We start from the raw sequence: 23,345 nt of genomic DNA on the forward strand, positions 1-23,345 counted from the left end.
GACGTCCTGGGCAATTCCAATGGTATAAGTGCATCAGGGCTTCTCAAATGCATTTTGGGGTTGAAAGAGACATCTTTTTCCTGGTTTGTTGGAGACTGGAAGATTTGGGCCAGTGTTTCAGAAGTAATGTTTAGTTTTTGGGAAGATTAATGTTATAAAGATATGGTAATCAGAATACTCGGTTTTCATGAATGTTGTACAACCTAAATAAATGGCAATTCAAAAGGTTAATCATGTTTATTTAACAGAATGAGAACAGAAGAAATGGAGCTATAAAACAGCAAATGGGCTTACTTAGCTGGATAAATTGTAAATGAGAAATAATTGGTTTGGAGGTTGGTTTGAGTATAGCACACAACAGGGTCTGTGACCATGGAGATAGGTGAAATTTAGGAAGGCTCTCTTGTTTCAATTTACCTAGCTGTTTGCTGGGAGAGGATTTTAGTTGCAGTTTAGACCTCATGTAGTTGTCAGTTTATTGAGAAAAGTTAGTAAAAATAACTTCATTGTTGACCAAATGCAAGTCAGGTAAGTCTTAATTTCAGTTCTATTTTTGTGAGGAATGGAAGCTGGAACTTTGCCTATCTTGAAGTTCTCTCTCTTTTAACCTTTCTACATCTGAAAGTGCATCAGTCATACTTTTGCCTGTTTCTGTAGCTGATTATTCCTGGAACAGGTCACTTGTTTGTCGCCAGGGACTCATAGCTTGAAGGGCATTACACCACATCAAATGTAGCCACACTTGCACACACTTAGAGAGACAAATTGACGGGCAATTTATCATAGCTAATCCACCTACACACAAATAAACAAAGGGGCAATTTATCATGGCCAATCCACCTAACTTGCATATTTTTGGATTCTGGGCCGAAACTGGAGCACTTGGTGAAAACCCACGCAGACACAGGGCAAATGTGCAAATGTCACACAGACAGAGCCCAGACCAGAATCAAACCCGGGTCTGTAGCATTGTAAGGCAGCAATGCGAGTCACTGCATCACAGTGCTGCCCCATTTTGAAGCTATTGGGAAATTTACCATAGGTCCCACATTATCTTGTTGCATAGGAAAGAAACCAGTTAGTTAACTTAGAAGTCTTGACAAAGTAACAAGTGACTGAGGCCTGCAGTCAGGAGAGGGTAATTGAAAGCATTACCTTTGAGAACAGCTGGAGTTGTGGATAATTCTCTAGGGGACTGTGGCATACTTGTGTATGATCTCGACAGAAGTAAATACATTTAAGATTGATCTGTTTTACGAGAGAATTCTTGGGGAAGTAAAGCTGAGTGAATGATGCACGGTGATAAACCATACTGTTAAGCTAACATTGCTTGTGTTCTTTATTTCTTTTATATACAATAATGTTTGTTTTGTTAAAAAGTGAAACATTGTGGCATTGGTCTCTTGGTTAAAATGAGGTTTTCAGATTTCTATTTAAAGTTAACGATCCTTAACTGGATCATAACATCCAATCTGCTAGTTTTAATGGGATGGAGGAAAGCTTTGCCCCAGCCATTTTGCACTTCACTGAAGTGTGGAAAAATACTCTTCAAATCTTTGCTATCAAACACATCTGCGTGAGCTGTGAGAGGAGAAGATGGAGGCAAAAGGACACATGCATCGGAATTCTACCACTGCACCCTCTGTGGAATCAGACTAGGCAAGGGGCAGGCAACGGAAATGTCTGTTGACCTCGGGCAAGAATTTCCAGCCATAAAATCCCGCCCATTATTAGGGATAGTGAGCATGCTTTTGTGAGGGGAACATTGTGTCTTACTAACTTCATAGAATATATTTAGGAAATAAAAAGGATGATCGATGAGAGTAGTGCAGTGGATATTGTCCACACGGATTTTAGTAACGCATTTGACAAGGTCTTACATGGCAAACTGGTCAGAAAAGTGAAATCTCATGAGATTGAGGGGAAGATGGCAGTTTGGATCCAAAATTGGCTCAGTGACAGAAAACAAAGAACCACGCTCGATGGATGTTTTTGCAAATGGAAAATGGTTTCCAGTGGTGTTCCATAGGGCTCAATCTTGGAACCCTTGTTGTTTGTTGTATGTATTAGTGATTTAGATGTAAATGTGAGAGGCATGATTGAGAAATTTGCAGATAATATAAAACTTGGTCAAGCAGTTGATAATGAAGAGAATAGCAGTTCACTCCAGAATGATACCAATGATTTGTTTGATTGGACAAAGAAGTGGCAAGTGAGGTGTGAGGTGATGCATTTGGAGAGAGCAAACAAAGCAAGGGAATACTCATTTAATGGGAAGATATTGAAAGTGGTTGGGAGAAAGAGAGTTTATGGAGTGCATGTCCACAAGGTGGCAGGACAGATGGAAAAGGTGGTCAAGAAAGCATATTGGATGATTTTCTTTATTAAACAAGATATTGAATACATCAGCAGAGATGTAAAGATGGGACTGCACAAAATGCTGGTGAGGCCACAGCTGGAACTTTGTCTATAGTTCTGGTCACCACACAACACCATAAGACATAGGACACAATTAGACTACTCGGCCCATTGAGTCTGCTCTGCCATTCAATCATTGCTGATATTTTTCTCATCCCCATTCTCCTGCCTTTTCCCCATAACCCTTATTAATCCCCTTATTAATCAAGAACCTATCTATCTGTCTTAAAGACACTCAGTGACCTGGCCTCCACAGCCTTCTGCAGCAACAAGTTCCATAGATTCACCACTCTTTGGCTGAAGAAATTCCTCCTCAGCTCTGTTTTAAAGAATTGTCCCTTTAGCCTGAAGTTCTGCTATCTGGTTCTAGTTTTCTCTACTGGTGGAAACATCCTCTCCACACCCACTCTATCTAGGCCTCACAGTATCCTGTAAGTTTCAATAAGATTCCCCCCTCATCCTTCTAAACGCCAACAAGTACAGACCCAGAGTCCTCAACTCTTCCTTATGCAACAAGCTTTTCATTCCAGGGATCATTCTTGTGAACCTCCTCTGGACTCTTTCCAAGGCCAAGGCATCCTTCCTCAAATATGGGGCCCAGATCTGCTTATAGTACTCCAAATGGAGCCTGACCACAGCCTTATACAGCCTCAGAAATACATCCCTGCGCTTATATTCTAGCCCTCTCAACATAAATGCTAACATTGTATTTGCCTTCCTAGCTGCTGACTGAACTTGCACGTTAGCCTAAGGAGAATTTTGAACAATGATTCTTAAGTCCCTTAACCTCACACTTTTCCACGTTGTATTCCATCTGCCACTCCTTTGCCCACTCTCCTAATCTGTCCAAGTCCTTCTGCAGCCCCCCTGCTTCCTCAATACTATGTGTCATCCAACATATCTTTGTATCATCTGCAAATTTAACAACGGTGCCTTCAGTTCTCCCTCCAAATCATTAATGTATATTGTGAAAAGTTGTGGTCCCAACACTGACCCCTGAGGCACACCACTAGTCACCGGCTGCCATCCTGAGAAAGACCCCTTTATCCCACTCTCTGCCATCTGCCAGTCACGCCAGGATCTTGTCCTTAACACCGTGGGCACTTAACTTATTTAAGGAGCTGGCCAGAGTTAATTGGAAAGGGAACCTAGCAGGAAAGACCGTGGAATAGCAATGGCAGGAGTTTCTGAGAGTTATTTGAGAGCCACAATAGAAATTCACCCCAGAGAGAGGGAAACATGCTAAGGGGAAGACGCGGCATCCATGGCTGATGAGGGAACTCAAGGACAGCATAAAAGCAAAAGAAAGAGTCCTACTTTATCATGCACTTCCAAGTACTCTGCGATCTCATCTTCAGTAATGGGCTCTAAAATCTTGCCAATGACAGAAGTCAGGCTAACCAACCTATAATTTCCCATCTGCTGCTTCCCTCCCTACTTAAACAGAAGTGCTACTTTAGCTACTTTCCAATCATCTGGTACCCTCTCTGCCTCCAATGACTCCTGAAACATCACCACCAATGCCTCCACAATTTCTTCAACTATTTCTTTTAGAACCCGGGTGTGTAGTCCATCCAGTCCAGGTAATTTATCCACCTTTAGACCTTTCAGTTTCCCCAGAACCTTCTCCTCAGTGATGGCCACTAGTCACATGTGCCCCCGACTCTCCTGGAGCTCTGGCATCCCATTAGTGTCTTCCACTACGAAGACTGATGCAAAGTAACTATTCAGCTCTTCTGCCATTGCTTCATTTCCTATTATTATTTCTCCAGTCTCATTTTCCAGTGGTCCAATGGCTATATTTGCCTCCCTCTTACCTTTTATATGTTGAAAAAAAAACTTTCTATCTTTTATATTGCTAGCTAGCTTACACTCATATTTCATCTTCTCACCCTTTTTTTTAGTTGTCCTCTGCTCACTTTTAAAGGCTTCCCAATGTTTTGACTTCCCACTAATTCTTGCCACTTTGTATGCTCTTTCTTTTGCTTTTACGCTGTCCTTGATTACTCTTGTCAGCCATGGATGCCTCATCTTCCCCTTAGTGTGTTTCCTTCTCGTTGGGATGAATTTCTATTGTGGCTCTCAAATAACTCTCAGAAACTCCTGCCATTGCTATTCCATGGTCTTCCCTGCTAGGTTCCCTTTCCAATTAACTCTGGCCAGCTCCTCCCTCATGTCTTTGTAGTTACCTTAATTTAATTGTAATACCGTTACATCTCATTCCAGCTTCTCCTCCTCAAAATGCAGGGTAAATTCCATCATTTTGTGGTCATTGTTGCTTAAGGTTCCTTCACTTTAAGTTCCATAATCAAGTCTACCCCATTACACATCACCAAATCCAGAATTGCCTGTTCCCGAGTATGCTCTGTCACAAGCTGCTCCAAAAAAATCATCTCTTCCACAAACTCCTTTTCTTGGAATCCATTACCTCACTGATTTTCCCAGTCCACTTGCACTTGAAATTGAAGTCCCCCATGATTATTGTAATATTGCCTTTTTATATGCCTTTTCTATCTCCTGATTTATTTTCTAATCCACATCACAACATTGTACTGGCCAATTTCAATGTGCACAACAAGCTCATTTACCTTGTTCCATATACTGCACGCATTTACGTTCAGCACTCTCAGTCCTGCACTGACCTTCTCATCCTTGTCACCTTTTTTGCTCTGCCTGAGGTTAGTTCCTGCCACCTTCTATACTCACTGTTCCATTATGTGGTCTAGAAACTTTACTAACCTCTCCTGAGCCCTCAGCTCGATTAACCTGCACTTCTACCTTCTCCTTTAACTTTGATTTTCTAATTCTCCATACAACTGAACCCTGCCCCAGCTATTTAGTTTAAAGCTCTATCTACAGCCCTCATTATACGATTCGCCATGATTCTGGTCCCACATGATTCAAATGAAGATTGCCCCATCGGAACAGGCCCCCTCTTCCCCAATACTGGTGCCAATGTCCCATTAATTCAAACCCATTCCTCCCACACCAGTCTTTGAGCCATGCATTTACCTCCTTAATCTTATTGACCTTGTGCCAATTAGCTCTTGGCTTAGATAGTAATCCAGAGAAGATTACAAGAAGAACATAATTGCTCTGGAGAAAGTGCAGAGGAGATTTACAAAACTGTTGCCAGAACTTGAAAATTACAGTGGTGAAGGAGAAATGGATAAGCTAGGGTTGTTTTACATAGAATGGACGCGGCTAAGCGGTGACCTACTTGAAGTGTACAAAATAATGAGCGCTAGATAGGGTAGACAGGAAAGACTTGTTTCCCCTAGCAGTGGAGTCAATTACCAGAGGACATGAATTTAGTGTGATGGATAGAAGGATTAGAGGGACCATGAGGAAAAGTGTTTTCACCCAGAAGGTGATGGCCATCCAGAATTCACTGCCTAAGTAGACGGCTGAGGCTGAAATGCTCAAATGATTAAAGGTATCTGGCTCAATTAAAAAGGTAGCCGGATCTGCATCTGCTTTTAGCCTGCAAGGTTAAGGACCAGGTGCCGAAAAGTAGGATTAAAATAAATAGTTTTTTTTTGCTTTTTTGGCCAACACAGACAAGGTGGGCTGAATGGCTTCCTTCTGCAGCATAACTTTTTTCTGGTTATATTATCTTTGGGATTCTGTTCAGGGCCCTTCCATTCATTCTCAACTGCACATCCCCATCCCAAACTTCAGCTGAAACCCTACATTGTTACTCCTTTCCCATTGGCTAAGTTCTCAGCAGTCAGAGCAAGGGAACAAACAGCCTGTCTCCGGCTCTGCTGAAAGCATGGAAGCACCACTTGGTAATTAGAAAATAAAATTAAAGGACTTGTGGTTTCACAAGGGAAAGCACTTGGGTGTCAAAAAGTCTGTTAATGTGTTAATTTTATTGTCAGTACTTGTGTTCCATAAACTTCACCTTAATTCTTTGTTGTCCAGTTGTCTCCATTGTTGCCTCTGCCTGCCAGTGGCCATTAACCTTGAGGGAAATAATGTCACAAGAAAAAGACAACAAGCTGGTGTCAATGAGATGAAAGCATTATTGACAATAGGAATGCTTTTGTTGATTGGAGTAGGGGATTGACAGGGGCACAGTGAACTCGGCATTTGGCTTCACAGCCTTGGGTTAGCTAAAACATGACTATGTGAGTTTGTAGCAACAAGATCAGTTGTTTTAGGGAACCTAGGCAATCATGTTCCTCTTCCTTCCTCTTCTGATCTGAAGATGCAGAATGGCTATGACCTACCTCCTTAAGTTTACCTCCTTTAAGTTTAAGTCACAAGTTTGCTTTCTTAGTACTGCAATTAAGTTACTGTGAAATTCCCTGAGTCACCACAATCCAGCGGCTGCTCAGGTACACTGCGGGAGAATTTAGCATGGCCACTGTGCCTAACTAGCACATCATTTTTCAATGGTATGTTGTACGAGACACAGCAGACAACTATAATTGTGATCAGTACTGCAGGGCACCAAGAGATCTGCGCAGGTACCTGAATCACATGTTTAGCAACCCAATCGCTCTTGTTATGGGTGGTAAGACTTCTCACCACTGTCAGTAGCTACATTTTTACAAGGTAGCTGTTGTCTCCAAGTAGCCATCTGTTGGCTCTGCTTGGAGGTGCAAATATCGATGGGAAACTTAACTATCGCAGAATGAAGGCAACATAACCTATTCTGGGGTATCTTACACATATATGCATGAAAACTTCAGTGATGACATATCAGCTTCTTGAGGGTAATTAAGGATAGGGAGTAAGTGCTAGCCTGGTCAGTGACACCCACATCCCATCAATGAATAAAAAGGATCCCCAACTGGAAGAAGCATGGTGGATGTTAAGGCCACAGTACTCTATTTGGTTGGAGGACTCCAAGATTTATCATGAAGAATGGCTCAGTAACACCATGACTGACCAAGCTGATTGGGTTCTGAAGGAAATATCTGCCAGTCTGGGCCTGCAGTAGGTGGTGAGAGCACCGTCATGAAAGAAAAGCTGACTAGACTTCATCTTCACCAGTCTGCCTCTTCTAGATGCATTTGTCCATAACAGCATTGGCCACTACACAGTTCTTGTGGAAACAAAGCCCAATCTTCACAATGGAGATATGCTACACCATATTGGGTGGTACTACTATCACAATAAATGGGATAGCTTCAGAACAGGAAGAGAATTGTGGTTGGTGGAAGCTAATCAGCTTCACCCTAGGACATAATCATAAGAGTTTCTTAAAGTACTGTCCTAGGCCCAAGCATCTTCACGTGTTTCATCAATGATCTGCCTCCATCATAGAGACAGAAGTGGGGATGTTTGCTGATGATTGCACAGTGTTAAGTTCCATTCGCAATTCCTTAGAAACTAGAGCAGTCCGTGCCTGCATACTGCAAGATTTGGAAAATATTCACGTTGGGCTAGTAAATGACAGGTAACACTCATGCCACACAAGTACTAGACTATGGCCATCTGCACCGAGAAATGCTACTTTCTCCTTTTAACATTCAGTGGCATTACCATCACTGAATTCTTCCCCCATCAACATCCAGGGGGTCACCACGGTGCATAAGCCTAACTGGACCAACCACATATTTACTGTGACCACAACAGAAAGTGAGATGCTGGGAAGTCAGTGATGAGTAACTCACCTCCCGTCTCCCCAAATCCTGACTAACATCTACAAAGCAAAAAGTTTGGTCTGTAATAGAATACTTTCCACTTTCCACTTTCCTGCATGCTTGCTACTCCAGCAACACTGCAGATACTTGACAGCATCCAGGACAAAGTAGTTTACTTGATCAGTACTCATCCACAATCTAACACATTCACTCCCTTCACTATAGGCACACCCTGACAGCAGCATGTACCACCTGTAATGTGTATTGCAGCAACTGGCCAAGGTTTCTTCAATGTACTTCCAAACCTGAAACCTCTACCATCCAGCAGATGGCAGCAGGCACATGGAAGCACCACCATGTGCCAGTTCTGCTCTAAGTTATATTCCTTCATGAATTGGAACTGTGTCGCTGTTGCTTCTCTGTCACTGGGTCAAAATCCTGGCATTCTCTCCATAACAGACATTCTGGGTCTACTGTACCTAAATCACATGGCAGAAACGATTCAAGAAGACGACTCACCATTATTTTCTCAAGGACAATCAAGAATGAGCAGTACATGATGGCCATGCTGGAGTTGGCCACATCCAATGAATTAAAATTTTTAAAAATACTGGCAGCTCAGTTTTGAAGGAGGAAAAATGAAAGGTTGGCCATGAGAACATTGGAATTTTTGAGTCAAGAGGTACAAAAGCAGTTTTTGGCAATTTAGAATCATAGAAACCCTACAGTGCAGAAAGAGACGACTGGGCCCATCGAGTCTGCACTGACCATATTCCCACCCAGGCCCTATCCATATCCCTACACGTTTACCCACTAATCCCTCAAATCTATGCATCTCAGGACACCTAAGGAGCAATTTTAGCATGGCCAATCGACCTGACCTGCACATCTTTGGACTGTGGGAGGAAACCGGAGCATCTGGAGGAAACCCATGCAGACACGAGGAGAATGTGCAAACTCCACCACGGACGAGTGAAGGCAAGCATAGGGCCAGAGTAGTTATGGAGGTAGAAATGTTGGTAATGAAGAAGATATGTGATCAGAAGCCTGGGCCATGCTCAAATAGAATGCCATGATTGCAAACAGTCCAGTTCAGCTTGAGACAAGGATGCACAGAAAAGGATGAAATTGTTGGTGATGGAATGGAGTTTGCTGCATGATTGAAAGATGATAGCTTTACTTGTTCTAATATATAGTGTAGTAGGAGGGCATCCAACCCATCAAGCCTACACCGACTCTTAGCCAGGCTTACATTAGAACCCCACGTATTTACCCCACTAATCCCCCTAATCTGTATATCTTGGGACATTAAGTGGCAATTTAGCATGGCCAATCAACCTAATCTGCACATCTTTGAACTCTGGGAAGGAACCGAAGCACCCGGAGGAAACCCATGCAGACACGGGGAAAACATGTAAACTCCACACAGGCAGTCACCCAGATCAGAATTAAACCCATGTCACATTATGGGGTAGCAGTACTAACCACTGTGCCGCCATGCCACCCTATATAATTACTTGTCAGATTGCATAATGTTTTCCAATCAGAAATGCAGTGGAAGGATTGAGAGAGATAGCGGTGAGGTAAAGCTGGATGCTGTTGGCTGATATGTTGAACCTGGCAACATGAGATGTAATTTTATGGATTCGGGAGACTCCAGGGTCTTTTGAAACTGGTGGATGGGGCCCAGACCTGGAAATCCTGCCCCAATTATCAGCATGCAGCATTCTTATGGGTAAGAGAGTAGGGTGTGAAGCACACAGGTGCAAATTATGAATCACCTGGGGCACTCAAACCCTGGTGCACAGGAACAGCCTCAACCTGCAGTGTTCATTCTATTACTTCATGTGAAGATGTAAATGCTCACAAAAGGCAGATAAAGTATGTGGAACTGTCAAGGTATTCAAATGCGTTTAAATAATACTGCCTCCCTCAGCCTCTGAGAGTGAAATAAATTGGTTTCAACAGTTTCAATAAATGTTTGTTGATAAAAGACTGACAGCTATCATTATAACGTTACTGCTTCTTGATGGCTTCTAAAACTTGTCTTTATCACAATTGCAGTGGTGGTCAAGGAGAGGGGGCAGTTCATAGTTTGACATTCCAAAAGGTTATTTGAGGAATACCCGTCTTTGATGTGGACTATGAATACAATTTCTTTCCATAAGGGGTAAAGTACTTGAGGGGATTTAAATGAATTTCATGAATGGAAATGTGTTTTTTAACATAGTGAAGTCTGTAATACTTTATCTCAAAATGGCTCCTGATGTCTGTCCATAGTGAGTATTGACTAAGTTGGCATCCGGGATGTAAAGACAAATGGTTATGGGCAGAGTCCTGAGTTGGGACCAAGTTGCATTGGGGCTATAAGGGGAAAGTGAGTCAGCATGGAAACAATGAACAGCCATTGAGGATGGTTAGTGGGTCATCGGGTGGCATAGTAGGCAAGAGGGTCTTTTGGGGATGGGTGGGGGTGTTTTGGGTTGGCTTGAGCTGTGAGTGGAGTGATGAGAGGATGTGAGTGGTAGGGGCTAAAGAAACAAATATTGAACAAAATAACTGGGACAAATTCCCGGGTGACTGAGACAGACTTTTTAACCAGCTTTGCTGAGTACTCAGCAGCCCCTGTGGCCACCTCTGATTTGTGTCTGGGGGAGTGAACCCAACATTTCCTGATTTAAGCTACTGTCTCGAAGATGAAAATTCAACAGGTCTTTTGATGACATCATCAAGGGGCAGTCTGTAGTTGGTGATTATGTATGTCCAAGGATGGATATTGGGGGATTCTGGAGAGAATGGTGGTGAGGTAGGAAGAGAAACCATTGCATTAAATTCGTTGGCTGTCTGAGTAGGTAATATTGGAGCTTGGTAGAGAAGTCCTTCCAAAACAGGAAAGGTGTTGGAAAAGCTGAAGCCAATTCAAAAAGATGGAAAGGAATAGTGCTCTCTGATTACTGTCTCAGAGGATATTATTTGAAATTTGGGTTTTTGTCACACTGTAGGAGGGAAAAAAAACCTGGTAGGAGAAAGTGAAACTTGAGAGATTTGGGGAAAACGAGCACATATTCAGAGGCAAAAGTCTCCTTGAGGACTTGGCCTGCAGAGTAATGGCACTACTGAGCCTTCTTGATGATGGACATTTATATCCCCTACCCATTGTACATTTTGTGTCCTTGCCACCCTCAATGCTTCCAAATGGTGTTCAGTGCGGAGAAGTACTGATTCATCAGTTGAGGGAGAACATAAGGGAATAATTGTCCTGATCCCATGAGACGTTATGGATCCTGGAGTCAAGGTTGAGGACTCCCAGAGCTCCTGACTATAGCACTGTTCTGTGACCTCCTTCGTGTTTGTAATGCCTAGGATGTTGTCCTTCATGTATGATTGGTGACTGCCAGGCTGTTGTTTGTGGGACAGCGTTCACAGTTTTGGCTTAAGGCTCCTTATGTTAGTAAGGAGGACTTTGCAGGGTTGATAAAGTTGGGTATGCTGCTGTCACGTTTAGTACGGGGTGGTTCATCTGGTTTCATTCCTTTCTGACTTGATGCAACTATGTGGCTTGCTGGGCCATTTCAGAGGTAGTCAATCACATCTGGAGTCATATGTAGACCAGAATTTATGAGAATGTGAGAATTCCTTCCGTGAAGGATGTGAACAGGATGAGTTTCTACAGCAATTAATGATGGATTCATGGTCACCATTACTGAGACTAGCTTTTTTCATTCCAGATTTATTATGCTGTGGTGGCATTTGAACCTGTACATCCAGAGCCTGGGCCCTTGGATTATTAGTCCAGTGAAATTGTCACTGTGTTACTGCATCCTCTTTAATTGAACCCCAATGTTGGGCTCTATTTTGAGATTAGTAGCAAAACACTAGTGTTCATTGCTGACTTCTGAGTTTCAGCAATCTCTATGGCATAAGCTTCCTTATGTCAGGTTAAATCCAACAGCAAGTCAAAGGGATTTTCAGGTGATAACTGCAGTGATACATACAGCACCATTAGACAATGTAAGCAGTCAATCACTTATTCTTAAAGACAGCAACCAAGAAAGTAAAAGCCATTGAATCCTTTCGCTTTTAATTTTTCTTCTTCTCAATTCTCTTCCTACACCAAGAGATGCACAAGGCAGACAAAACACATCCTTATGTCTGTTTCCATCATGTGCTTTCCCTAAAACAGATCACTAGCTTCTCACCACATGGGCAATGTGGCTGACTTTTAAGATTCTTCTAATTTTCCTCCATGCCGTTGACATATTGGAAGAATTTACAGGTTTTTAATTAACCTGCTTGTCAGCATTATTAATAAACCTTCTGTGGCCACCAAGTCCTGAAGTGTGGCTCAAGCTCAGAACCTATGGCTCAGAGGCAGAGGTGCTACAGATGTGACATAGAATGTTCTGTAAAATGCACATGTAATTAAAATGGAAGCTAAATACTGTAAACTTAGGCGTAAATATTTCAAAAATATGTGCATTTCGTTATCCTTATGGCGACATTTGCCATTCAACAAAGATAATGGCTGAAACCTTCCTGCTGTTTACACCAGTGGGATCTTATGGTCCCACCAATGGCGCATCCTACTTTGGGCTTCCCAGCTGTGAGGGATTTGTTAAACAGGAAATCCCATTGACAACGTCAAGTGCTATGCTGCCTCCTGCTGCCATGAAACACCGCAGTGGAGGGGGAAGAAAATTCCACCAAATATTTCTCTCCTAAGGTCAGCAGTAATTATGAACAGAATTCATGTTAAAAATTCTGTTACACTTTGTTCAACAAGGGTTTTTAAACTGACGCAAATGTGTGAGAGTAGACGTTCTCATCAATTTAATGATTTATAAGAGATTGAAGACCTTAGAGGACTGCAAAGGCACATCTGGTGAAAAAGTATGTCATTGCTGACTGCAACTTCTGGATTTCCACGTTTTGCTATGTAAGTACCGGTTCCAGAAATTGCTGTCAGTTTGAGAAGGGGAATGCTGCTGAGCATGAACAGATTTGCCACCATAACTCCTGCAAATTCCTGGTCATAATATGTTTGTGAATGACACAAATTGGGCCGAATTTTCCCAGTGGACCATGGAAAGTTCATTGGTCTCGGGCGGGATTTTCCAGTTTTGGGGTGAACACAGCCGGAAAATCTCTCCCATTGAGTCTGGGTATTTGGCTTAATCATGTTATGGGTGAGGTGTACAAACTATTTAGATTTAATTATATAATGTAGAGGGGTATGAATATTGAAATGATCTGGCCAGGGAGGTAGATATGGTTGAAAATTTTAAATTTAAAGTAAAACCGTCTAGATATTGGAAGGCGTGGCCAGTTGGGAAGTATTACTTTTTGAGGCATGTCTAATACATTGCAATTGTTTTTTTTCAGTTTTTGTAGTTTCCAGTGTTCCTTTGTTCACTGAGATGCATTGTTTTATAGGGAATTTAATCTTTTGTGGCATTGTTTACATTAAGGGAGCCAATATGATTTGTGGGAAGGTGTACAGATTAAGGGTTTGTGAAGTGGGCAGGAGCTATTAAGTGTGTTGGAAAATTAAGTTATTGGACAGTCATTATTGGGAAGGACTATGTCGTGCATGTGTGCTAGGTAGTTGGTATTAAAGGAACAGGAGTAAAGAACAAGGAGTTGCAGTGAATTGCTGAAGAAGTGGAGGAACGCCTGACCTTCTTTGGAGTGGCAATTAGCATTGAATTGTCACTGTGCCCAATTGAAATTGTTTCCAAGCCTGTCTTGCCCAACCTTCCGACTCAGGCCAGGTGAGGTCCAGCTGGTGCAGCTATATCAAAAGCCCAGCTGTCTCGAAGTGCAGGCGAGATGAATTTAACAGGCCAAGTCCCTCAGAAACCAGGTAAGTTTAAAAGTCTGTTGAAATTGACAGGACAAGCAAAGTGACAGGAGGAAGCAAAGTATCTTGGTCTGTGGATAGGATTTGGTCGACCAGGGGATGGATGGGTGGAAATTGGAGGTGGAGAGAGTCAGGTTGGAAGTTAGTGCAGAGGGTAGGGTCAGGTTTTGGGAGGAGGGAGGGTGGTGTCAGACCTTGGGTCAGACTTGCAGTTGTGGGTAGAGTGCCCAGTTGAATACAGTAAGGCCTCAGATGGGGGGAGAGAGAAAGTTAGGCCTTCGCAGAGAGGGTGCTGGTCAGGCTTTGAGGGGATAATGGGAATGTCAAACCTCAAAGATCAGGTACTCTTAAGCCTGTGGGGACATGGAGTCCTTTGTGGGTGGGGTAGTCAGGAGGTGGGTGGAGACTCTTGGTGGTTGTGGGGGAGATGGGGTGTTCTTTGGGAGGTTAGTCTGATGTCTGTCCAAAAGTTACCCAAAAGTTATCAGAAGTTTTAATGTAACCCTGTTGGAACCATCCAAAGTTTACAATTAAAAGCAACTTTTTAGATGGCTGCCAGTATAATGCAATTGCCCAGGGGAAGTTTGCACTTCTGGGCAATTGCTGTACAAGTTTTACGTGTGAACCTCGATGAGGGTGTCCTCTGCACATCTTTGAGGTTCCCTCCCAATCTGACACTGGGGGGGGCTCAGAAGTTACGGCCCAATAAATATGTTCAGGGCTGGTTGGAATAAGAATGTGGTGGTTTGTAGTTGTAACGGTTGTGGTACAGGACTAGCTATGCAGAGGTTGTGAACTTAAATTTCACCATGACAAGTTGTAAAATTTAGTTCAGTGAACGTGTCATGAAAGCTTATGGACTGAATAAAAACCAGACTGGTTCACAGATACAGGCCTGCAAGTGACTCCAGCCATACACTATATCACCTTCCTTGCTGTCCAGAATGACTCTTGCAGATAAAAATTAAATAAAACTGCCCATGAATACCAAATTTTCATAACATAATGTTCTGCCTATACTTGCCCCTGTCTGTTCCTATTATGTTGATTATTTAATTGCTGATTTGTTTAGAGATGATGCAACTACGAAACTTGATCACTGGTCATGATCATTCATTGTCTTTTAAATAGTTACTGCAAGATCCCATTTAAGTTACTCTGGCTCACTTACTTGTTCAGCCCAAGTGTTGTTGGACCTCCTCAGTGTCCTAACCACATTTCCTGTAATGACCCAGGAAGCCTTGAAAGGAACATACTTTAACACAGAATGCAAATTAAACCACCACTGTGGTGTACACACACTAGTCCCTGCTTGGGACTACCATTAGCAGGACCAATCCTGGGCCTGCCTTACAGAAGGCTCAGGTAATGAGTTCCAGCTAGGCAGGCCATTGCCTGTTACTAGGGGAAATCATATTCAAGGAACCCCACAGGAAGATCAATCAGTGATTTCCCATGGACCTCAGGAGGGTTGTCATTGACCCTCCGACTGCTGCAGACTGAGGGTTCCTCCTCACTTCCATGATGATGGGTCTTCGCCATCTCTTTGACCATGGCCTCATTTCCATCGCTTGTCCGGTCAGGTTGCCTGGGGGGGCGGGGTGGGGGAGGTGTGGCGGGGGGTGGACAGACACGTATAATGGATAGGTCAACTGTTCTTCTGCAAAAGTGTCAAAGAACCACTACAGGGGGCTCGTTCCTGGTTTGACCTCTGACCAGGTGCCCACCTCCTCTGCCTGCATGTCCGAGCCAGAATCTTCGTCTTCCAGGATGTTGTGTTTTCTGTCCACAGGCCGCTGTAAAGGATGCCAATGGTGATGCGTCCATGTAAACAGTTGCCCCTTCAAAGGGTTCCCTATGATGGAGGTGATCTACGTGCTTCTTTAAGGTCTTCTCCCTTCAAGATACCAATCCTTTTTCTCAAGAATTACTCCCACAATCAACAGAGAGCCATTACCGAAATTCCTCATGTGGACCATATCTCCCAGTTTTAAATCTCTATCCTGTCTCTGACCATCATGGTCTCTTTTCTGGGCTTCTTATTTTATCTTAACATTGCTGGCCAAATTTGGAAATGTCAGGCTAGTCTTAGTCCAAAGGCATTGGCCCATCAATAGCACCACCAGGGATTTTCCCATCATCAGAAGTGGCATAGTCATATTGTTGAAAATGAAATGTTTCCAGAGAATCTGTGGTTAGTTTCTTCATGCGACTTTTGAATGTCTGAACCATCCAGTCAGCTTGGCCATTTGAGGATGGGTGCCATGTGGATGTGGCTTAATCCATTCGAGCTCATGAAGGTCTGAAACTCCCCACTGATAAACAGGATCCCATTGTCTGTCAGAAGAACCTCGGGTATGTCATATGTACTAAAAGATTGCTGGAATTTTTTATGGTATTGTGTGAGGTCATCCAGTGCATGTCAATCTATTTTGAATGGGCATTGATGACAATTAAAAACATGGAGCCCATAAATGGCCATGTGAAGTCTGCACTCAGGGTCTTCCCAGCCATTCCCAAGGGTGCAACAAGGCTGCTGGTAGGGCATTCTGGTTTTGCTGATATATTTTGTACTGCTTGACCCTGTTCAATATCAGTGCCTATGGCAGGCAGCAGACAAAGCTCCTTGAGAGCATTTCATCTTCAAAATTCCAGTGGCCACTTTGCAGTTCTTGAAGTATTGGTCACTAGATGAGGGACATTCCTGAAGATGATGTCATCTTCTTGATTCAACTCCTGATATACAGAGATAAGGGGCAGGATTTTACGGTCTTGCTCAAGCAGACTGGAAATTCCCACCCAAGGCCAATGGACATTTCCATTGTCTGCCTCTCGCTTGCTATGATTCTGTGGTGGGCTGGATGGTAGAAGTCCAGAAAAGGTTTCACATCCTCCATAGGATGCCCTTGTGATCTGTTCTTTCGGATGACATGACATAGTTTCATGAACATAGGGTCCTTTTGGGTCCATGCATGTATTTGCTTGACAGATACTGGCAGAATGGCTATGAAGTTCAGAGTCACAACATTTCATCCATCTTTGGAGGAGAACATAGGCTGTTGGGTAATGGCAAGCAGCTCAAGGCATTTGCATTGCCAAATGTTTTCCTGGACAATGTTCTTAGTAATATTCTTAGGCATCTAATAATAGTGCCCAGCATTGGATCTGGTTGATGAAATGGAAGGAATCATCTTGTCTTCCTTGAAAAGGCCCAATAGAGGTTTGTGATCGGTCACTATGGTGAAGTACTGACCGTAGATATACTGGTGGAATACATGGCCAAAACTTCTGTATCAATCTGGGCATACTTCCTCCCTACACACACCAGGGTTCATGAAGCATGGGTGATTGGACATTCTGTGCCATCACACCGATGATGGAATAATATGGCTCCTCTGTAGGTTACAATGAGTGATCTCAGGTGGTCGTAATGTACTAGTATATTTGTTGACAGTAATTGTTGTTTGATGTTTGCAAAGGCTTTCTCTTGTGACATTTACCATGACCATTTTTGTTTTTTTTTAAACGATATTGGAGGGGTGCCAGTAGGGTTGTTCAGTCTGGCATGAATTAAGAAAACTAGGAAAGACTTCTCTATAACTCCATTATTTTCCTTGAAGTCAGAGCCCCTTTCATGGCCCTAACCTTCTCTTCAGCAGGGTGAAATCCATCCTTTCAATTCTGTACCCAAGGTACACACATTTTTCCCCTATTAATCGGATGTCAGCATCAGAAAAAAGCCATAAGACTGCCTCCAAATGTTCCTTTGCAGTAGTTCCTGAGATTAAAATGTCATCCAGATAGACTGCCCTGCTCTGGGCTCCCCTTGAAGGATTCTCTGTATCATTGTTTGAAAAATGACACAAACTGAAGGCACCCCAAAGGGCAAACAAATATATTCAGTACGTCCTTTGTGAGTATTTATGGTGACATATTTCTGGATAACACTTCATGCTCCAGTTGGCTTGGCTCATGTGTAATTTGGAACTATGTGACCCCCCCATAGCCAGCTTCGCATACAAGTCTTCTGTGGATGGCATTGTGTGCCTAAGTGGGAGGCTGTATTGACCAATAGTTTATAATTTCCAGAGATGGACTTAATTATCAGGTTTTAAAACTGGGACTACAGGCATGGCCCATTTAGTAAATTGTACTGGGCATATAATGCCAAGTTCCTCTAGATGTTCCAATTCAGCTTCTAGTTTAACAGGTAGAGCACTGGGACCAACCGTGCCATGACTTATTTAGGTTGGGCCTCTGTGTTCATGTAGATCTTGGCCCTATTGCCTCTAACCTTTCTGAGGCCTTCTTGGAACCCTTTGGATACTTCCCAATGACTCTGTATAAATTGCCAATATCCATTTTATTGATCTGTTGCCAATCCAGGTGGATTTTTTGCAGCCTGTTCCTTCCCAAAAAGGCTGGGCCCTGATCCTTTCACCATTATTAGAGGGAATCAGACAGTCTGTTGCCCATGTGTAACTGGGATTACAGTAGTCTCAACAAAGGCAAGGGCTCTCCAGTGTATGTGGTAATCTTAAAGCAAGGTGCCCAATCTGAGTTCCTGAAGATTTGTTCCCCAATAATAGATGCAACAGTTCCTGTATCTACCTCCATGCCTAGGAGGTTTAATCCCACCCAGGCTTTACCCCCATAACCCAATATATTTACCCTGCAAAACCAGTGCCATTATATTTTTAAAATATTTTAAAACAGGCCAGCCCTTATGAGGCTAGAAACAATTTTGGCATAGGAAAGTGATCTCCAAGTTTAGAATCTTACAGACTTGTTTTTTGCTCTCATCAAGGTGAGGAGCAATAAAACAGTTTCCGTTTCAGGCTTCCACTTCCAGGGTCAAGCACTACTAGCTCAGATATAGCACAGTCAAATTGTAATAACTTGAACAAGGCACCTGAGGTTGGCCTCTTGGAGTACGAATTCCCTCTCTGGTTGAGCCCTGGAAAACTATAACTGACAATGAATCCTTCCTAAATAGAAGTTAGTAATTGTAGGTTATCAATAAATGGATGGCACTAGCCATTAATAAGGCATCTTTCATATTTGTTCTTTGAATATTTGTAATTGTTTTGCAATAACATATTTGTAATAAACAAAAGAAACCCCTCTCTAGCTGAGGTCATAATTGCCTGCCCAATCAGGGAACCTCATCTGTATATAAAACTGGGAGTGTCAGGTCTCCTGGCATTCTGGATTTTTTCTCTGTGCCAGGAGCACTTTATGAGTGGAAGAGATTGTAAATAAAGGGAATCTGGTGATGGGACTAGCTTCTGAGGAATTATTTGTGCCTCAAAAACATGTTTTTGCGTCAACCTGAGAAGAGCAGCTCCCAGTACCATGTACCCTTTATAACAGCAGTCATTGCTCTAAGTTTTATTCATCATGTTATGTATTCTGGCCCCCCAAATTCAAAATAATCACACATTTCTTCGAGTTCTCCATGTGGTTGATGGACTGACACAGTGATGACTGTTACCAATCCATGACTGACTACTGAGCAACAATGATTTGGCACCCTGGGATTTATATTCACATAATTAGTCTCTAACTCTTTTCAAATAATATAACAAGATAACATCCATCTCTCTTCAAATAGTGCAGCTGTGTCAATATATCTGTTCCAATCATTATTTTTTTTTAAACTGAAGATTAATAATGAATTTTAATAGATAAATTGAACACTTCAAGAGTATTTTATAACATGTTTCATTTTCCTAAATAGGCTATCCTCAGTATAGCTTTGTGGCAGCATGTTAAACCTCTATCTTGTAGATTTCACATTCATTGCTGTCAGTAGTGAGTTGGCGCACAGCACAGGTGATGTGCGTTCCTTCTGGTGTTGTCGGAGTCATGTCTTATGTTGCTAATGTTGGTGAAATTGTTAATGCTCCACTGACTGTGAGTGATGTTGTTGATGTTGTCTCACTGCTTAGTGATGTTGCAGGTGTTGTTGATGATTTCTTCTGCTTTTTTAGCTCAGGTGTATGTAAAATGTGAGCTCTGTCTCTTCTCATTCACTGACCAGTTTTTGGTCTCAGTGATGTGGGAGCCTGAGCTTTATCAACAACTTTAGCTGGGTTCCAGGTTTTCCTGCACATTTCCAGTGTGTCATTTCAACTGCTCAGGCAAGAGTTCAGCACTCTTGTTGAAGTGCTAACCTCCTTCCTCGTGTGCATCAGTGATTTGTTGTCTTACTTCTTCCTGATTTCTTGGAGAGAGTACCTTGCTTGACAGGGTTTTCTTTTACTTTCTTCCATTCAATAAATCTGCAGGTGATTTCATGTCAGCTTGAGAGATGTATATTGGGGTGATAATAAAACAATGCTTGTGCCTTTGTTTAACTCTTGGCGTTTTGTGAGGGGTCTGTCGAATATCTGGATATATCTTTCTATAAACCTATGTCCCTTTGGGTAATGTGGTGAAGATGCTGAATCCAGACTTTTCAGTGAATTTATTAAATTCTATGGAGATTAATTGGGTTCCGTTGTGACATATTTCTGTCAGGAATGCTTTGCTCAGTGAACAGAACTCATACTCCTGAGATGCTTTTTGGAATTCTCAAACCTTTCACCTTTTGGATGCAACAGAGCTTTGTGTAATACTCTGCAACCATGAGGTACCATTCTTGATTGTGAGTGAATAAATCAGCTCCTATCGAATGCCAGGGTCTGGCTAGTACTTCCAGTACTTCCTTCAGCCTTCTTTCTGCTGTGTATTTCTGTACTTCCGGTATATGTTGCATGAAAGTACCATTCTTTCAATGCTTTTTAGATGACAATCCAATACGCTGCTGATCTGACTCTGAGGTTACACTTCTCTATTCCCATGTGGCGTTCATGTATCTTCTGAATAAATTGTTCCTGCATCATTTTCAGGTATGATTATTCAGACTCTGCCCAGCAGAGCACAGTAGGGATGTTTGCCGATGATTGTACAGTGTTCAGCACCATTTGCGACTGCTCAGATACTGAAGCAGTCCATGTTCAAATGCAACAAGATCTGGACAATATCGAGGCTTGGGCTGACGAGTGGCAAGTAACATTCATGCCACACAAATACCAGGCAATGACCATCACCAATAATATATACTCTAACCACTGCCCCTTCACATTCAATGATGTTACCATCACCCATCACTGAATCCCCCACTGTCAACATCCTTAACATTAGCTGTAAGTACAGATCAGAGGCTAGGAATACTGCAGCGAGAAACTCACCTCCTGCATCCCCAAAGCCTAGCCACCATCTACAAGGCACAAGTCAGGGATATGATGGAATGCTCCCCACTTGCCTGGATCAGTGCAAGTCCAACAACACTCAAGAAACTGGACACCATTCAAGACAAAGCAGCCCGCTTGATTGGCACCACAGCTACAAACATACATTCCATCCATCACCGAAGCTCAGTAGCAGCATTGTGTACTATTTACAAGATGCACTGCAGTAATTCACCAAAGATCCTGAGACAGCATCTTCCAAACCCACAACCACTTCCATCTAGAAGGACAGGACAGCAGATATATGGGAACAGCACCACCTGCAAGTTCCCCTGTAAGCCACTCACAATCCTGACTTGGAAATATATTGCCGTTCCTTCACAGTCACTGGGTCAAAATCCTGGAATTCCCTCCCTAATGCCATTGTGGGTCAACCCACAGCACATGACTGCAGTGATTCAAGAAGGTGCATTACCACCACCTTCTCAAGGGCAACTAAGGATGGGCAATAAATGTTAGCCAGCCTGTGATTCCCATGTCCCACGAATGAATGAAAAAAAGGGATTTCATCTCCAAAAGACTATTGTTGGCTATACTTGCTATGCCTTATCAGGCCATCCCTGGATATTTTCTGAGAGATCTTTGCTGGTTTCATCTCAGTTTTGGTGGTGTTATATGCACTATGTGATGAACCTTTACACCAAGATCTTCTATTTCATGGCTTACTGGGAGAGAAAGATGTAATGACTTGGGAACCTGGGAAAGTTAGTGGTGATATATTGGGGATAGTTTGCATTACAATAGAGGAGGTGATGGATGTATTATAATGTATGCTATTGTGAAGGTGAGGTCATATCTCACTAACTTGATTGAGTTTTTCGAGGAAGTGACGAAGATGACTGATCAGGGTACGGCAGTGGATGTTGTCTACATGGACTTCAGTAAGACCTTTAACGAGGTCCCTCATGGCAGACTGGTGTAGAAGGTGAAGTTGCAGATGATCAAAGGTGAACTGCCAAGGTGGACACAAAACTGGCTTGAATCTAGAATGCAATAAGAAGTCTCACAACACCAGATTAAAGTTCAACAAGTTTATTTGGTAGTAAATGCGACTAGCTTTTGGAGCACTGCTCCTTCGTCAGGTGAGTGGGGAGTTCTGATCACAAACGGGGCACATAAAGGTACACACAGTTTACAGAATACTGATTAGAATGCGAGTTTTTACAACTAATCAGCTAATCAAGTCTTAAAGGTGCAAACAATGTGAGTGGAGAAAGCATTAAACATAGGTTAAAGAGATGTATATTGTCTCCTGACAGGACAGTAAGCGAGATGTTGCAAGCCCAGGTAAGTCATAGGGGTTACACGTAGTGTAACATTGAACCCAAGATCCCAGTTGAGGCCGTCCTCATGTGTGCTATCAGTTTCCGCTCAGCGACTCTCTGCTGTCGTATTTCGTGAAGGCCACCTTGGAGACCATTTACCTGAAGATCAGAGGCTGAATGCCTGTGACCGCTGAAGTGTTTGCCAACAGGAAGGGAACAGTCTTGCGTGTTGATTGTCGAGCGGTGTTCATTCATCCGTTGTGGTAGCGTCTGCATGGTCTCTCCAATGTACCATGCCTCGGGACATCCTTTCTTGCAGCATATCAGAAAGACAATGTTGGCCGAGTTGCAAGAGTATGTGCCATGTACCTGGTGGATGGTGTTCTCATGTGAGATGATGGCATCCGTGTCGATGATCCAGTATGTCTTGCAGAGGTTGCTGTGGCAGGGTTGTGTGGTGGTGTGGTCATTGTTTTCCTGAAAGCTGGGTAGCTTGCTGCAGACAGTGGTCTGTTTGAGGTTGTGTGGTTGTTTGAAGGCAAGAAGTAGGGTTGTGGGGATGGTCTTGGCGAGATGTTCGTCTTCATCAATGACATGTTGAAGTCTTCAGGAAAGGATGTCCCGAGGCATGGTACATTGGGGGGACCATGCAGACGCTATGACAACGGATGAATGAACACCACTCAACAGTCACTAGGCAAGACTGTTTCCCTCCTGTTGACGAAGACATCAGTGGTCATGGGCACGTGGCCTCTTATCTTCAGGTAAATGTTCTCCAAGGTGGCCTTCACGACATACGACAGCACAGTCGCTGAGCGGAAACTGTTAGCCAAGTTCCGCACACATGAGGATAGCCTCAACCGGGATCTTGGGTTCATGTCACACTATCTGTAAACCTCATGACTTGCTT

The 23,345-nt window shown here is 42.9% G+C and overlaps 1 protein-coding gene across 1 annotated transcript in view; it reads left to right on the forward strand.

Moving 5' to 3' along the window:
• The window catches only part of nrxn1a (neurexin 1a), a 1,747,513-nt gene that overhangs the window by 14,517 nt on the left and 1,709,651 nt on the right, over window positions 1-23,345 (forward strand). The window lies entirely within an intron of this gene.

Source organism: Carcharhinus amblyrhynchos, chromosome 12, assembly GCF_965287045.1.
Source record: "Carcharhinus amblyrhynchos chromosome 12, sCarAmb.v2.hapA, whole genome shotgun sequence".
Taxonomy (NCBI): domain Eukaryota; kingdom Metazoa; phylum Chordata; class Chondrichthyes; order Carcharhiniformes; family Carcharhinidae; genus Carcharhinus; species Carcharhinus amblyrhynchos.